Raw genomic sequence first — 17,505 nt, 5'->3', positions numbered from 1 at the left:
AAGAAAGCTCTATTTGTGGGAAAAAAAGAACATCAATTTTGTTTGAGTACAACCTTGTACAACAGCGCAATTGTCAGTTCAAGCCACGCAGTGCCGTATCGCAAAAAATGGTCATTCAGTGGTTAAAATTTTTATTTTACTCAAAATTCTACAAACAATACCCTATAACGACAATGTGAAAGAAGTTTGTTTGAAATTTTTGCAAATGTATTAAAAATGAAAAACGAAAAACATTCCCATGTACAGAAGTATTCACAGCCTTTGCCTTGACACTCAAAATTGAGCTCAGGTGCATCCTGTTTCCACTGATCATCCTTGAGATGTTTCTACAACTTGACTGGAGTTCACCTGTGGTAAATTTAGTTGATTGGACATGATTTGGAAAGGCACACACCTGTCTATATAAGGTCCCACAGTTAACAGTGCATGTCAGAGCACAAACCAAGCCATGAAGTCCAAGGAATTGTCTGTAGACCTCTAAGACAGGATTGTATCGAGGCAGAGATCTGGGGAAGGGTACAGAAAATTTTCTGCAGCATTGAATGTCCTAATGAGCACAGTGACCTCCATCATCCGTAAATGGAAGAAGTTTGGAACCACCAGGACTCTTCCAAAAGTGGGCTGCCCAGCCAAACTGAGCGATCGGGGGAGACGGGCATTAGTCAGGGAGGTGACCAAGAACCCGATGGTCACTCTGACAGAGCTCCAGTGTTTCTTTGTGGAGATAGAAAAACCTTCCAGAAGAGCAACCATCTCTGCAGCACTCCACCAATCAGGCCTGTATGGTAGAGTGGCCAGATGGAAGCCACTCCTCAGTAAAAGGCACATGACAGCTCGCCCGGTGTTTGCCGTCAACACCATTTTTTTGAACGGGTGAAAGCCCCATTTTCCATCCGTCAATGAAACGGATGTAAACTGACAAATGGTCAGTTTTTCATCCATTTTTGCATTAGTTGTTAGGGGCAACTAGTCACTGCTGTGTGTGGGGGGGTGGGGGGTGGCAGAGAAAGGCAGGAGTGGTGAAGAGATGTATATATAGTGAAGGAGCGGTCTGTACAGACAGGCTCCCTCACTTGCTGACTCTGACTGTCATTGTCAGCTTAATTGTCGGCTCTTTTTCTTCTATACCTAAGGAGCTGTCATTCGGTCCCGCCACTAAATTAAACAAAGGGGCGGGGTCCGAAGAAAAATTTAGGAGATAAGGGACTTTATGTGTGCATTACAACGTAGAAATCACTCAAGAGTGTATGTAAAAATATATACAAATTTTTATTTAAATTAAGAAAAGATATCATAAAACCCGTGCATACAATACAATCATAGCCATAGGTGTGCGCAAACATCCTATTCATGAAAATGAGTTACTGTAATGACATTCATATTTTCATCACGTTCATATTTTCTACATGTTTCGCCATATGGCTTCCTCAGGAAAGAACGTGAAGATTAATTTATTAAATATGAAGACCTATAATCAATCAACTTGAAATGTGCACAGAAAACAAAAAAAAGACAAAAAAAACAAGAAATTAGGCGGGGTCCCCAGGTGATGTCACTGTCTGGCAAGTGAGAGCCTGTTTGTACAGACTGCCCCCTCATTGTGTATACTGCTCTTTCCTTGCACACACTGCCCCCCCAAAGAGGACCTGTCACGTATCTGCTATCACATAGGGGACTATTGGTCCGTTTTCTTCTTTGAAAAAACCGTGACTGAACTGATGAAATAAACAGAAGGCATGTGTGAAAGGGGCCTAAATCAATGGTTTTAGGCTCCATTCAACACTTGCGTGACTTATCAGGCGACTTTAGACATGAGGAGTCGCCGCCTATTCTTTTCAATGGCACACGTTCAGATTTAGATCACAAGTCACAACGATTTTGAAAAGGTGCTTGCACTAATTTGATGTGACTTTTGATGCAACTTAGGTCCAGAGAGTGCAAAGTCAGATCAAAGTCACACTCCAAAGTCGCACTGGAAATTGTGCAACTTTGGAGTCGTGCAAGTGTGAAGAGAGCCTTAGTTACGCTTTAATGCAGAGAATGCAATAAGGTAAAAAAACCTTCAGCCTTTAGAAGCACTTTCACAAATGGAAACACGTCATTCTTTCAGTGTAAATATCAGAATATTTTCTGTGTGCCAAATCAACAATTAACACCATTACACAAGTTCCATGTGCCAGCTGCACCAAATCGCGCTTTAAGACCCCTTTCACACTGGGGTCGCCCGTGCGTTAGCGGTAAAGCTGCTGTTTAAGTGGAGCTTTTTACCCGCTAGCTTTTACCCGCTAGTGACCGAAGAAGGGGTTAAAATCGCACGTGTTGCGGCGCTTCCGAAGCGCTGCCATTTTATTTCAATGGTCAGCGGCGTTTTCGGAGCGCTCCCAAACCACCCTAAGGATGCTGCTTGCAGGACTTTCTAATGTGCCGCAAGCGCACTGCCCTATTTGGGCAGCATGGAAGGCAGTTTTCGGGCGCTTTACAGACCCTATTTCTAGCGCTAAAACGCCTGAAAACTTCCTCAATGTGAAAGGGGTCTAAGTGACACACAACAGCTTCTATAAATGTCCGATAGCATGCGCCAAAATAATAAAGTTAAAAATAGTTTTATAATGTTTGAGATTACCAGGGAGTGGTAACTATTGTGGTGACGAGGGACGTACAGCGAGGAGGAAGAGAAGAGATGGATGTGAATTGACAGATAGCACAGCATTATCATGGAACAAATTGTTATTATACAGGACTTATATAGCATCAACAGTTTGCGCAGTGCTTTACAAAATAAAGGGAGACAATACAGTTACAATACAATATGATCAGGAAAGTAACAAATTGTCATGCCACACTTATATTTATTTAAAGCATAAAACACTAATGCCGCATACACACGATCGGATTTTCCGACGGAAAACGTTTGATAGGAGCTTGTTGTCGGAAATCCCGACCGTGTGTAGGCTCCATCGGACATTTTCCATCGGAATTTCCGTCACACAAAATCTGAGATCTGGTTCTCAAATTTTCCAACAACAAAATCCGTTGTCATAAATTACGATCGTGTGTACACAATTCCGACGCACAAAGTTCCTCGGAATCAAGCAGAAGAGCCGCACTGGCTATTGAACTTCATTTTCGTGTTGTACGTCACCGTGTTCTTGACGTTCGGAATTTCCGACAAGATTTGTGTGACCGTGTGTATGCAAGACAAGTTTGAGCCAACATCTGTCTGAAAAAAAACATGGATTTTGTTGTCGGAATATGCAATCGTGTGTATGCGGCATAAGTGTGCTTATAGAAATCGCACCATTCTTGGTTAACCACCGGAAGATTTACCCCCCTTCCTGACCAGGCCATTTTTTGCAATATGGCACTGTGTTTCTTTAACTGACAAATGCGCGGTCATGCAATGCTGTACCCAAAGGAATTTATGTCATTTTTTTCCCCACAAATAGAGCTTTCTTTCGGATGTATTTGATCACCTCTGTTTTTTTTATTTTTTGCGCTATAAACAAAGCCTGACAATTTTGAAAAAAAAACAATATGTTTTACTTTCTGCTATAAAACATACTGTACATACCAATAACAACATTTAAAAAATCTAATTTCTTCATAAATGTAGGCCAATATGTATTGTGCTACCTATTTTTGGTAAAGAAAAAGCCCAATAAGTGTATATTGATTGGTTTGCGCAAAAGTTATAGCGTTTATAAACTATGGTATATATACTGGAATTTATATATATATATATATATATATATATATATATATATATATATATATATATATATACATACATACATACTAGTAATGGCGGCAATCAGTGACTTATAGCAGGACTGCGTTATTGCGGCGGACAATCTAAGATTGACAATTTCTGGTAACCAGTGACACGAATACAGTGATCAGTGCTAAAAATATGCACTTTCACTGTACTAATGACACAGGTTGGGAAGGGGTTAACCGCTTCAATACCGGGCCTATTCTGGCACTTCTCTCCTTCATGTAAAAATCATAATTTTTTTGCTAGAAAATTACTCAGAACCCCCAAACGTTATATATGTTCTTTTAGCAGACACCCTAGGGAATAAAATGGCGGTCATTGCAACTTTTTATCTCACACGGTATTTGCGCAATAAATTTTCAAACGCCTTTTTTTTGGTTTCATGAATTAAAAAAATAACAAAACAGTAAAGTTAGCCCAATTTTTTTGTATAATGTGAAAGATGATGTTACGCCGAGTAAATAGATACCTAACATGTCACACTATAAAATTGCGCACAATTATGGAATTTCATTACTTTAAAATCTCCATAGGTGACGCTTTAGAATTTTTTACAGGTTATCAGTTTAGAGTTACAGAGGAGGTCTAGTGCTAGAATTGTTGCACACGCTCTAGCGCATGCGGCGATACCTCACATGTGTGGTTTGAGCGGCGTTTACATATGTGGGCGGGACTTACATGTGCGTTCGCTTCTAAGCGCGAGCTACCGGGGTCAGGGGCGTTTTAATTTTTTTTACTTTATTTTTTTTAATTTTTACACTTTTTCTAACTTTTTTTTTTTTTTTTTGATTACTTTTATTCCTATTACAAGGAATATAAACATCCCTTGTAATAGGAATCTATGTGACAGGCCCTCTTTGTGGAGAGATGTGGGGTCAATAAGACCCCACACCTCTCCTCCAGGCTGGAAAGCATGAGATCGGGAAAAAAAATTTCACCGATCTCATGCTGACAGCCGCGATCGCGGCTTCGTTTATTTAGGGTACCCGGGCGTGACGTCATAACGTCGTGCCCGGGCCTCCAAAGGTCATAGAGATGACTGGTGACCATCTGTTCACCAGTCATCTCTATCGTCAACATCCGGCGCCGGCCGATTCTTTCTCCGGGCACCCGATGACACGGGAGAGCCCGGAGAAGCACCGGATGGCGGCGGGAGGGGGGGGAGTCCCCTCCCTTTGCCTATAAGAACGATCAAACGGCGGAACTAAATTAAATTTTAATTTTCATTATATTTAAAAAGTTTTTTTAACTAAAGAAAAATGATATACTGTATTATGTGAGCATTAAGTGGATTAGAATTATTGGATTAGTTCTTATTGTATGTGTTTAATATTTTTAATTGTTTTGTGATAACAGAATGTCTGTTTATTGCAAGCTCACAGTCTAAGACAGGAAGGTTTCTTAAAAAAAAAAAAAAAAAGAAATATAAGTAGTAAGACTATACATGCCTCTTTTCTTACTACTTATATATATTTTTTTTAAGAAACCTTCCTGTCTTATAGGGCGTACACACGGTCGGACTTTATTCAGACATTCCGACAACAAAATCCTAGGATTTTTTCCGACGGATGTTGGCTCAAACTTGTTTTGTCTACACACGGTCGCACAAAGTTGTCGGAATTTCCGATCGCCAACCAAGCGGTCACGTACACCACGTACGACGAGACTAGAAAAGGCCGGTTCAGAACCAAGCGCGGCACCCTTTGGGCTCCTTTTGCTAATCTCGTGTTAGTAAAAGTTTGGTGAGAGACGATTCGCGCTTTTTCAGACTCGTGGCTTTCAGATCGTTTTCTGCCGTTCAGTTTGTGCTTGTGGGTTTGTATCTGCTCTTCAGTGCGGGCAAGCAAGTTCCGCGTGACTTTAGGTAATCATTGTATTCTTGTTCGTTCGTTACTGTTTTTCAGGTCGCTCTTCACAGGCCTTGCTGTTCTTCAGTGCGTTCTGTTACTTCGTTCTGAGCAGCCGACCGTTTTCTAGCCATGTTGCGTATACGTACTCTCGTAGAGTTCGTGCTGTGCGGGGGCTTGGTTTCGGGGTCCTGACCTTGACACAAGTCCAGTCCATGAACAGGGTGGGGAGGAGTTCATGGACCAAGAATTGGTTGCTTCAGCGTGACCAGTTCTCTCATATGCCTTTGCTCCGTGAGATCCGTGAGAATAATCCTGATGATTTCAGGAACTTTCTCCGGATGACGGACCCCGTATTTCACCGTTTGTTGGCTTCGCTGACCCCCTATATTAGCAGGCAGGATACCTGCATGAGGCAAGCCATCACTCCGGAGCAGAGGTTGGTCGCTACCTTGCGGTATTTGGCCACAGGGAGAAGTCTGCAGGACTTGAAGTTCTCGACAGGCATCTCCCCCCAGGCTCTGGGGATCATTATCCCAGAGACCTGTTCTACCATCATACAGGTCCTGCAGAAGGAATATATGAAGGTAAGATTTTTATCCTTTTATATCACATTTTATTGTATTGAATGTTTGTTAATATATTGTATTTCTTTCCTCATTCCCTAATTACCATGATTGGAATATGCTGTGAATGTCCCCTTTGTCCTCATGCATGCTGGATTTTTATGTAATTATTATTTTAGGTCCTTCATACATATTTGCCCTTCAATAACCTCCCCAGCATGGTGTCTCCTGCCCTATATTCACCTCATGTAGTCACTTAACAATGTATTTTATCTGCTCCATAGTAGTGCTTTACCCCAAACACCCCCTAAAATGTTTGGAAATGTTATTTTTGATTTAAATTCAGGCAGAGTGCCAGAGGCTTTTTTTTGTGGTGTCCCCAAATAATTTTTAGTAACCCTCCCTCCCCCCAACTGCTAAGTCAGCTGATCCCAATTCTCTATCTATCCTCAATCATCTATCTGCTGACTTTGCCAAACCCATACACACTATACCCATCTCTTTACTGGTCAGATTTATGGATGAATTCCCCAAAGCATGTAGTGCAAGGGTCTGCCTGTATACTTTCAAATGGTACTGTTTAAAGTTTTTGTATCCTATTATTATCTTGACAGGTAATAGCAGAATGTCCAAATGTCCTCAAATGTGTATAGTGTGTATTTATATCTTTGTATTATGACACTTCTTACCTGTCCAGTGGGCTGCCAATAGTGTAACTAAGGAGGGTCTGTTCAAAGTAATACCCTGTATTTAGGCATTCATCTCTCAATGAAGTGAAGAGGGTTACCTGTCCAAGATTTCCACACACCCCCTATAATGTTACAAATGGCCCATGAGAGGGGGGGGAGGGGGAATATGATAGGTGTACCTTATACTTTGGCGTTGTTAAATTCCCCTTAATAAATGCTATCTGGACGTTGCCCCATAATGTTTGTGTATAATCTGCTTGCCATGTTTCAGAGTAAAAATAGTAATGTTTATTGTTTTTTCCTCAACAGTTTCCTTCCACGCCACAGGAATGGCAGACTTTGGCCTCCCACTTTGCCCAGCGGTGGGACTTTCCTAACTGCGGAGGGGCAATTGATGGGAAACACGTCCACATCGTCCCACCACCCAACTCGGGGTCGTACTATTATAATTACAAGGGGTTTAATAGTATAATGATGTTGGCGGTGGTGTCGGCTAATTACGACTTCTTGTATGTGGACGTGGGGAAGAATGGCCGGATGTCCGATGGTGGAGTCATCGCCCAGACGGAGTTCTACAGGCATCTCCAGAATGGCAGCTTGGACTTGCCAGCTCCTGAGGACAATGTGGAAGGACTCCCATTCGTGTTCGTTGCTGATGAAGCGTTTGCGCTGGGGGACCACCTGATGCGGCCATTCCCAATGAGGACCCTCAACCCGGAACAGAGGGTTTTTAATTACCGGCTGGCCAGAGCCCGAAGAGTGGTGGAGAACATATTTGGAATCCTGGACAGCCGGTTCCGACTATTTCTGACACCCATCCATATGGCGGAGTATAAACTGAACCATATTATACTGGCGTGCTGTGTTCTCCATAACTTTTTAAGGAAACATTTGGCCAACTATGCTGGCTCAGTTGGGCCTGAGGCCAGAATCCTACATCAAACCACACTGACGGCGCTTGAAAGTGGCCGTCCTGGCTTGCCCTCCCTGAGTGCCCGTGATGTCCGGTTACGCTACCTGGAGTTCTTTGCGGGTAGGGGGGCTATCAATATGCCAGACAATATGTGAAGCATTTTTATAATAATAAAAAAAAAAAAAGAAATTCTTTGTGGACATTTACTGCTTGTATTTGTTTTAGCTGACCCTGACAGATGTTTTGAGTGCAGAAAATGGCGTAATTGTGTAACCTTATACAAAGCACTGTTGGCTGTTATTTCATAAATGCAAAAACACATTTCACTACAAGTGCACTTGCAACTGCACTGAAACTGCACTTGTAGTGCAAAGAGGATTTGCCCTTAGAAAATAACCCCCATTTTTGCATAAAACAGCAATTACATCACCCCAAAAGTGTTGTAGTGTTGAGACAATAATCCACACATTCTTGAGTAAGCCACTTTTTTATACCTGCACAATCACATGTGCATTTATCAAAGGTTTTTAAAACAAACCAACATGTTTGTTGTATAACAATTTTTGCAGTAGCATTATCAAAAATCGAAATGTCCATTTCAGATAAAACAGGCCTGTGTAAAACCAACAAGAAAGCCAAAAAACTTGAACTTACAAAGTTCACATTAGGTAAAACCTGAAGGCTATATCAGACATCAGTATTTAGGAACTGTGTTTGATATAGCGTTCAGATGGGGGGAAATCACCCATGGAAAAGCCAAATTTGGAAGATGCACACAAATTTACGAATGTCAACATGTGCTATCTGCCATCAGGGGGGATCAAGGGATGTATTTTGGGGGAGCAAGCCATTCCTCAACGCTACTTTATAATTGAGGAAGGGGTTGCACCCCCAAAACGTGTTCATTGATCTCCCGTGATGGCAGATAGCACATGTTGGGACACTGTGTGCATCCTCCAAATTTGGCTTTTCAAAACTTGAAAAAAGATTTAAAAGATTGGACCACAATCCCAAAAATATATTTTGTGGGGTTTTAAATTCGCCCCAAAACAAGATGTTATTATTTTTTTTAATAACATCATTGATTTTTTGCTGTATGTTGTGTAATTCGAGATTACACCCCATGATCTTCCCGATCAGGATCTGGGCACTTTCTGATGTAAAACGTTCTGGATCCCTCACATCACGATCACCTAAAAAGAGATAAAGAAAACAAAAACAGGTATCAAAAATCTGCCACCATCCATCTCTTACCTGAGTCTGTGGTCGCAGACACTCACCTGTTGTGGTGCCAATCTCCACCACATCTTCTTCTTCCTCCTGCTCTTCTTCGTTTGGGGGTATTTCACCTTCTTCCATAGGTGGGGGGGTCTGTGGTCTCCTCGAGTCTTTTCTCCTCTATGTAAAACAAAAATGGTATAATTAGCACACAGATATTTGATGGCAGAACTAGAAACATTGCTTGGAAATGGGGTACAATTGTCTATTTAGCCAAGTTCCAAGATGTACTTTTTTTATTGCCCTTTGTCAAGCTGCAATACTTTACCTGTTTTGTAGAAACTTCACAGATGGAGACCCCCCTATAGTATACACTGGAGTACCTGTGTGGCCCCCCTAATAAAAATGGTGTTCTGGGGTCCCACACTAGTGCTCCAGTGTCCAGATGTGAAAACATCTGCTCAGTGTCCTCTCCTTACACACAATCTAGTTTGCATTTCATTCTAGTAACAAACCCATCTACACAAACAAATATTTGGCATCCAAGTAGGCCCCAAAAAAATGTGGGAAAATGCATATGGCCTAAACAATGGTGTTTTAGAGGCCGAAAGAAAAATGTTTGATACGAACGAATAATGGGCCCATGAACATTAAAGTTGCCCTTTTAAACATTACAATTAATAAAAGCATATGGAGCAGAACGAACGGAATAAAGACAGAAAGAATAGGAACACAGCACAACTACTTACTTTTTTGCAGCACTCTCCGGATCTTTCGGTACTGCTCTGGCTCTCTCAATTTCAGGTCCGACCACCGCTTCCGGAGCTGATCTTTCGATCTTCGGACCCCGAAATTCCTCAGAAGACTCCTGACCACTTTCGCCATGATCTTGGCCTTTCGTATATTGGGGTTGGGGTAAGGCCCATACTTCCCGTCATAGTCGGACTTCCTCATGATGTCGACCATCTCCAACATCTCCCCAAAGGACATATTTGTGGCCTTAAAACGTCTCCTTCTGGATCGGGACGTGTCCGGATCCGGGCTTTCCTCCTCCTCCTCCTCGTTTCTGCAATTAGCACGCACCTGCTGTGACTCCACCATGTGCTCTTCCCCCACTGCGCCGAACGAAAAGGGGCGGGGAATAGAATAGAAAGAACGTCAGGGGCGGGCGGAGTTACACGCATGCGCAGTGTGTATAAAGCGTAACACGCGTGCGTATTACGTACGATCTGTGAGCGGAGGAAGGAGCATTGGACGCGCCGATCGTAAGAACGAAGGTAAGAGACAAACTTGTGCCTATACTGCTTCTAGATTGAGGCCTATCTTGTAACAAGATTAGGAGAGTTTTGTCTGACATTAGGCTTTGTCTTGTGTTGTGTCTTGCAGTGAACATGGATATGCTACTCAAAGATAATGACTTCATGTCAGTATTCGTAGAGATGCTAAGGGAGCTGCCCTGTCTGTGGGAGATTAAACACCCCCATTTCAAGAACCAAGCAAAGAGGAAGGCAGCACTGGAGCAATTGTGTGAAATTGTGAAGCAGGTGATCCCCACGGCAGACATCACCTATTTAAAGATATTAATTGGTTGCCTGAGGAGCACATATCTAAGGGAGCGCAAGAAAGTCCTGGATTCACAGAGATCTGGAGCAGCAGATGACATCTATGTCCCCAGGATGTTGTACTACGACAGGCTACATTTTCTGGCAGGCCAGACTGAACCCAGGCCATCCCTCTCCAGTCTTCCTTCCACGCTTCCTTCCCCCCCGGCTGAGGCTTCTGACGCCCAACCTGGGCCTTCCAGGCAACATGTGAAGGAGCCCAGATTGAGCCAGGTATAGCATTCCTCTAAATATTTCAGGTTATCCAATCAATGATGTTAACTAGATGTTAGTTGGGAGTACTAATTTATGATTGGGATTGATGAAGCAACAACTAAAACCATGTCCCTTTTTCATACACAGGGAAGTCTCAGCCAGGAGGTGGCCGGGCCGAGCCGGCTGGCTGATCTGCAGGTCCCTCCACCCCCCCTGAAAAGAGAAAGTGGCAGTAGGAGGAGTGCCCAGGAGGAGGCTACCGGAGGACTCTTTTGGAGGGCTACAGAGGTCCTGGGAGCACCACACACTGTGGAGGAGGACATTGCTGCCGTCATTGCATATAAAATGCAGAGGATGGAGGCGGGCCAACAAGCCATGTGTGAGGCACTCATATTGGAGGCTCTTGAGAAAGGTATGAGGGGCCAAATGACAGCTCAGGCACACCTTTGCGATGGTCCTCATCCTCCTCCTGCAGGTCCTCCTCCTCCCTCTCCTCCGGGTCCCCCCAGTCCTCCTCCAGGTCCTCCCAGTCCTCCTCCTCCAGGTCCTACTCCTCCTCCTGCCACATCTCCAACTGCACAGCCACAGTCCGGAAGGAAGCATGGAAGGAAGACCAGACAGTGATTGGCCTGGGTTCAGTCTGGTCGGACAAAAAACGCAGCCTCTTGTGGTACCACAGCCTGGGGACACAGATGTCATCTGCTGCTATCCGGATCTCTGTGAATTCTGGACCAGACTGCCCTCCCTTACATATGGACTCCTCAGGCCACCAATTTTGATGTTGAAGAATTGATGTCTGCCGTGGGGGTCCCAGGCATCGCTAATTTCCCCTGTTGATCCAGTGTTGCCTTCCTCTTTGTTTGGTTCTGATCCCTTAATAAAGGATTTTTTGTTTTGAATTATACTCTCCTATGTGTTTTACTTCAAAAAGGACAGTTTGTTTGTGAGGATTCAGGTACATTTCAAATATACAATGTGAAATGAACAAGGGACACCAACACCAAACAATCTCCTTGAGATTAAATAATAAAAGATATCAATGGTGTTGGGGTAACTTGACACACAAAAATATTCTGGAGTAAAAATAAAAATAACATTGAACAAAGATCAGCCTTTGAAAAAATCCAAACATTAAAGAAAAAAAAAGGCTTAAAATCCAAAAAAAAAAAAAAAAAAAAAAAGTTAAAACTGTCAGATGTGACAACTAATAACAATATATTCAGGGAATCCCAATAAAAAAACACAAATAAAACTTTGTGAGAAGTGTGTGTGAATATGAGCAGCAAAACTACTTAATTCTTGTCACATTATAAAGAAGAAGAGAGTGCTCTATATTAAACCATTTTGAACATTGCAGCGTGACGAAAGTGCTATATCCATTGCGAACGCTAAGTTTACGCGATCGGATTTTGTTGTCGGAAAATTTTATCTCCTGCTGTCCAACTTTGTGTGCGGAAAATCCGATGGAAAATGTCCGATGGAGCCCACACACGGTCGGAATTTCCGACAACACGCTCCGATCGGACATTTTCCATCGGAAAATCCGACCGTGTGTACGGGGCATTAGACTGTGAGCTTGCAATAAACAGACATTCTGTTATCACAAAACAATTAAAAATATTAAACACATACAATAAGAACTAATCCAATAATTCTAATCCACTTAATGCTCACATAATACAGTATATCATTTTACTTTAGTTAAAAAAACTTTTTTAAATATAATGAAAATTAAAATTTAATTTTATCATATTTTTTTTTTTTTTTGTAGTTGTGGGGAATGTGCCCTTTACAACAAAAATCCCCCTGCACATTCAAGTGATTTCACGTACCATCTGCAGGTATGTAAATAAACATTTCATGCGGAACATAATACAAATTAAAACTTGTACATACAATTTCATTTCTAAATACATTTATTGAACAATATTTTTTTACTTTTTTAAAAATGAGTTAGAATTGTATATTTATAGACTGTATTTCATACTTACAGGGTCTTTTTCCTCCTTTGGCCTCAGTGGGTCCTCTGGCCTGACCCTCCAGGGGTGTGTATTGTGGGGGAGCTGGATCGGCACTTTGGGCTGGGCACCCCTCCCGGAGGTACGCCACCTTTGTTGGATTTCTGGCTCAAGAAATTGGGAGCATCTTTTGCACTCATATGTTTTTAATCAGCACATTTTGAAAAGGCTGCCATCCCAATACATGTAAGTGAAATCCCACCAGTCCTGTCTGCTGTCTCTGTATATTCATGCACATTGCTGTAATGCTGTATATTTGTATATTTATTTATTTCTCTTAAACAATCTATTCTAGAATATAAAGTATTCTTGCTTAATTATACCCCTGAAGAAGGAGAGACACACATGTACTCTGAAACGCGTCGGGTGCAAGAACTTTTAGCTTACAATTTGTATTATGTTATGGTGACAGCATTGTAAATATGTTCTAATACACTATATGTTTTTTATACATGTTTTGTACATATCATATTGAATAAATATTTCAAATTCAAAAAATAGTTTTGTCAAAGTTCTCGTGCCTTTAAAGTCCACCACAAGGGGATTTTGTTCTTTTCCAACTTTTTAATGAAGCGCTCATCAAAAGCAGCCCACCAGCGTCCATCAAATGCAGCCTACTAGTGCCCATCAATGAACGTTTGCTTGCTTCCACTCATTTGGGAGTCAGGAAACAGAGTCCTCCGCCGCTGCTGCGCCTCTGACACTATGTGCGAACGGAGCTGCGGCTGTCTGCTAAGACTTAGTTACTTGCTGCAGAGAGAAGAGAGTAAGAACACCAGTGGCCAGGCGCCCCTAGGCAGCAGTGCACCCTAGACGGCTGCCTAGTTTGTCTAGTGGTATCACCGGCCCTGACTCCAATGGCCTCCAGAGTCACCAGATCTCCATTAAGGATGAGCTCCGGTGTGTTCGCACAGCCCATGTGCAGAGCCCGCCAGGTAGTCGGCACTGCGCTGCCCTAATCACAGGCAGTGAGACATTGTCCCGATGCGCGGCTGCAGAGATCGGGAAATATCTCACTGCCTGTGGTTAGCGCAGTGTCGACCTCCTGGCGGGCTCTGCACGTGGGCTGTGCGAACACGCCGGAGCTCATCCTTAATCTCCTTCCAATTGAGCACCTTTGGGATGTGGTGGAACGGGAGATTCGCATCATGGATGTGCAGCCGACAAATCTGCAGCAATTGCGTGATGCTATTGTGTCAATATGGGCCAAAATCTCTGAGCAATGTTTCTAACACCTTGGTCAATCTTTGCCATGAAGAATTAAAGCAGTTCTGAAGGCAAAAGTGGATCCAACCCGGTACTAGTTAGGTGTACCTAATAAAGTGGCCGATGAGTGTATATAATATATACATAGAGTATATGATAAGCCCTTGATTGGTCACCCTCACACATATAAAACACATGGATGGCACACTCACCCCACAATCCCATTCTCCTCTGTCAGTGCACTATACTGGCTCAGCAGACATCAATGACAGCTGCTATTGCAACAACCCAAGCTGTCACTCCAGCCCGCCCCCTGATGGTGCTCTTACCTCGCAGCCGCTGGTATGTAAGCACGGTCGGGGCTCCGGGGTCTGACCCCCCCACATACAACCTCCTGTCACCGGGAACAGCCGCCGCTCTCCTTCTACCTAAGCCTACAACAGCCTCCGCAAAGCTGTTTCATCGCCATGGAGACCGAGATGGGTGACGTCACGTCGGATCTCGCGAGAAGCAGGGAAAAGAGCAGCGTTGTGGTGTTGTGTGCAGCTGCCTATAGAAAATGGAGCGATTGATTGGAGTGCAGGAAGAGGAGGGGGCGGGGTAGCTATTAGATGGGGACTGGATGTTCTGATGACTGGATAACAAGCTATGGCTTAGGAAAACATTGTGATAATGGGGCTGACTTTTCTATAGGAGAGGGGGAGGCTGGAAGCTTTTGACCTGGGGCTGAAAACACAATGATTTGAAGAATTCATAATGGGTGCAGTAGATGCCCTTTAGGTAACATTCACACTGGAGTGTTTCGTAAACACGTGCAAAATTTGGCATTTTTTTAGCGCGTTTATGATAAATGTGTGTCGTGTTTACAGTGGCGTTTATTTTTAACCACTTCAATACCAGACGCTTTCACCCCCTTTCCTGCCCTGGCCAGTTATCAGCTTTCACTGTTGTCATACTTTGAAGCACAATTACTCATTGATGCAACACTATACCCTTATGACATGTTTATTTTTTTGAGACAGATAGAGCTTTCTTTTGGTGGTATTTAACAACTTGCTTACTGGGCACTTAAACCCCCCTCCTGCCCAGACCAATTTTCAGCTTTCAGCACTCTCACACTTTGAATGACAATTGCGCAGTCATACACAGGGCCGGTGCTACCACTAGGCAAACTAGGCGGCCGCCTAGGGCACCCTGCTGCCTAGGGGGCGCCCGGCCACTGGTTTTCCTACTCTCTTCTCTCTGCAGCAAGCAACTAAGTCTCAGCATCAGCAGACAGTCGCAGCTCCGTTCACACATAGTGTCAGAGGTGCAGCAGTGGTGGAGGACTGTGTCTGTGTCCTGACTCCCGCAGCAAGCAAACATTCATTGATGGGCACTGGTAGGCTGTATTGAAGGGCGCTGGTAGGCTGCATTTGATGGGTGCTGGTGAGGATACATTTGATGGGTGCTGGTGAGGATACATTTGATGGGTGCTGGTGAGGATACATTTGATGGGTGCTGGTGAGGATACATTTGATGGGTGCTGGTGAGGCTACATTTGATGGGCGCTGGTGAGGCTACATTTGATGGGCGCTGGTGAGGCTACATTTGATGGGCGCTGGTGAGGCTACATTTGATGGGCGCTGGTGAGGCTACATTTGATGGGCGCTGGTGAGGCTACATTTGATGGGCGCTGGTGAGGCTGCACTTGATGGGTGCTGGTGAGGCTACATTTGATGGGTGCTGGGTGGGGCTACATTTGATGGGCGCTGGTGAGGCTGCATTTGATGGGCGCTGGTGAGGCTGCACTTGATGGGCGCTGGTGAGGCTGCATTTGATGGGCGCTGGTGAGGCTGCATTTGATGGGCGCTGGTGAGGCTGCACTTGATGGGCGCTGGTTAGGCTGCATTTGATGGGCGCTGGTGAGGCTGCATTTGATGGGCGCTGGTGAGGCTGCACTTGATGGGCGCTGGTGAGGCTGCACTTGATGGGCGCTGGTGAGGCGGAATTTGATGGGCGCTGGTGAGGCCACATTTGATGGACGCTGGTGAGGCTACATTTGATGGGCGCTGGTGAGGCTACATTTGATGGGTGCTGGGTGGGGCTGCATTTGATGGCGCTGGTGAGGCTACATTTGATGGGCGCTGGTGAGGCTGCATTTGATGGGTGCTGGTGAGGCTACATTTGATGGGTGCTGGGTGGGGCTGCATTTGATGGCGCTGGTGAGGCTACATTTGATGGGCGCTGGTGAGGCTGCATTTGATGGGCGCTGGTGAGGCTGCATTTGATGGGCGCTGGTGAGGCTGCATTTGATGGGTGCTGGTGAAGCTACATTTGATGGGTGCTGGTGAGGCTACATTTGATGGGCGCTGGGTGGGGCTGCATTTGATGGCGCTGGTGAGGCTACATTTGATGAGCGCTGGTGAGGCTGCATTTGATGGGTGCTGGTGAGGCTGCATTTGATGGGCGCTTTATTAAAAAGGTGGGATTTACATGGGCAAAGAAAAGGGGGTGGAGTCAGCCGGGGGACAGCAAAATGAGGTTTCGCCTAGAGTGTCAAAAATCCTTGCACCAGCCCTGGTCATACAACACTACTCAAATGTAATTTTTATCATTTTTTTTCCCCACAAATAGAGCTTTCTTTTGGTGGTATAAAAATTTTAAAAGACTGATTTTTTTTTTTTTTTTAAATACAAAACCGTTTTATCTTTTGTTAATACATTTTGCAAACAGGTAATTTTTCTCCTTCATTGATGTAAGCTGAGGCTGCACTGAGGGGCACTGATAGGCCGCACTGATGGGCACTGATAGGTTGCACTGATGGGCACTGATGAAGCAACACTGATAAAGCGACACTGATGGGCACTAATAGGTGGCACTGATGGGTGGCATTGATAGGGGGCACTGATGGGTGGCAGTGATGGGCACTAATCGGCATTGGTAGGTGGCATTGATGAGGCACTGTTCGGCACCATTGGTGGGCATTTATAGGTGGCACTTGTGGGCATTGATAGGTGGCACTGATTGCTGGCACTGATGTACTGGTGGGCACTGATTCATGGCACTGGCAGGCGGTACTGGTGGGCACATATGAGGCGGCTTCGCTTCTTCTTCTTCGGGACCGATGTCCCTTCAACAGAAGCCAGTGATCGCCTTTTTTTTCTTCTCACGTTGTTAGCGTGAGAAGAAAAAAAAAATGATTACCGATCTTCTGTTTACATGACGTGATCAGCTGTCATTGGCTGACAGCTGATCACGTGGTAAGGGGTCGGGATCAACCCCTTACTCCAATCTGTGATCACCCGAGTCTCATTGACTCGGGTGATCACAGCGCGCGCCCTTCAGGGGGGCGTGGTGAGAATGCAAAGGGGAGGATGTCTATTGACGCCGTCCCGGCAAAGCAGATCCGTGCTGTAGCCGTCATTCGGCTATAGCGCGGATCTGAAGGGGCTAATCACCACTTGTTTTATTTTT

At 44.3% G+C, this 17,505-nt stretch overlaps 1 protein-coding gene across 1 annotated transcript in view; it reads right to left on the bottom strand.

Annotated features, from left to right (window-relative positions):
• The window catches only part of CCDC181 (coiled-coil domain containing 181), a 58,317-nt gene extending 43,730 nt beyond the window's left edge, over positions 1 to 14,587 (bottom strand). The window contains exon 1 of the mRNA XM_073615630.1: positions 14,379 to 14,587. The gene's annotated coding sequence lies outside the window, so the exon portion shown is untranslated. The remainder of the gene's footprint in view (positions 1 to 14,378) is intronic.
• Positions 14,588 to 17,505: the final 2,918 nt, after the last annotated feature.

This window comes from Aquarana catesbeiana, linkage group LG02, assembly GCF_042186555.1.
Source record: "Aquarana catesbeiana isolate 2022-GZ linkage group LG02, ASM4218655v1, whole genome shotgun sequence".
Classification (NCBI taxonomy): domain Eukaryota; kingdom Metazoa; phylum Chordata; class Amphibia; order Anura; family Ranidae; genus Aquarana; species Aquarana catesbeiana.
This window is presented reverse-complemented; position numbering and strand designations above follow the sequence as displayed.